This window comes from Colobus angolensis, unplaced genomic scaffold (genome assembly GCF_000951035.1).
Source record: "Colobus angolensis palliatus isolate OR3802 unplaced genomic scaffold, Cang.pa_1.0 Scaffold710, whole genome shotgun sequence".
NCBI lineage: Eukaryota > Metazoa > Chordata > Mammalia > Primates > Cercopithecidae > Colobus > Colobus angolensis.
The window spans coordinates 14,557-15,418 of record NW_012120822.1 but is presented as its reverse complement, the minus strand read 5'-3'; the positions used below and the strand labels follow the sequence as shown (position 1 = coordinate 15,418).

The 862-nt window shown below is 40.0% G+C and overlaps 1 protein-coding gene across 1 annotated transcript in view; it reads left to right on the top strand.

The window, feature by feature from the left end:
- The window catches only part of LOC105501456 (E3 ubiquitin-protein ligase HERC2-like), an 8,858-nt gene that overhangs the window by 7,781 nt on the left and 215 nt on the right, over window positions 1–862 (top strand). The window lies entirely within an intron of this gene.

The window sequence follows — 862 nt, the reverse complement described above, 5'->3', positions numbered from 1 at the left end:
TTTGAAGTTTATAATTCGGGGTATTTAGTACCTTAAGTACAGTGTTGCACAACCATCACAGCTGTCTATTACCAAAACTTTTCACCACTCCGATGGAAAACTCTGTACCCAGTAAGCAATTTAACTGCCATACTTCCCCCTCCCGCCCCCCGGTAACCTTGAAACTGACTTTGGTCTCTATGAATATGACCACTCCAGACACCTGATCTAGATGGAACCATATAAGATTTATCCTTTTGTGTTTAGCCTTATGTCTTCAAGCTTCATCCATATTGTAGCATGTGTCAGAACGTTCTCCTTTTTAGTGGCTGAATAATATTCCACTGTATGTATATATCACTTTTTTTCTTTGTGAGACAGAGTCTCACTCTGTTGCCCAGGCTGGAGTGCAGTGGCATGATCCTGGCTCACTGTAACCGCCACCTCCCGGGTTCAAGCAAGTCTCCTGTCTCAGCCTCCTAAGTAGCTGGGATTACAGGCCTGTGCCACCAAGCTCAGCTAACTTCTGTATTTTAATTATTATGTTTTTGAGACAGAGTCTCACTCTGTCTGTAAGGAGTGTATATGTTACATACATTTTTAGTTTTAGTAGTTACTTAAGATATAAATTATAACATCTATTTTTGACTCATTTAAATCTATTACTATTTAGTATATTCTCCTCCTAAACAATGCAAAGACCTTAGTTCTCTTTAACATCATTTATCTTCATTCTGATATATATGTTCTTAACATATTTAACTTTTGTTTTTCTTTTTTTTGAGATGGAGTCTCACTCTGTTGCCCAGGCTGGAGTGCAGTGGTGCGATCCTGGCTCACTGCAACCGCCATCTCCTGGGTTCAAGCGATTCTCCTGCCTCAG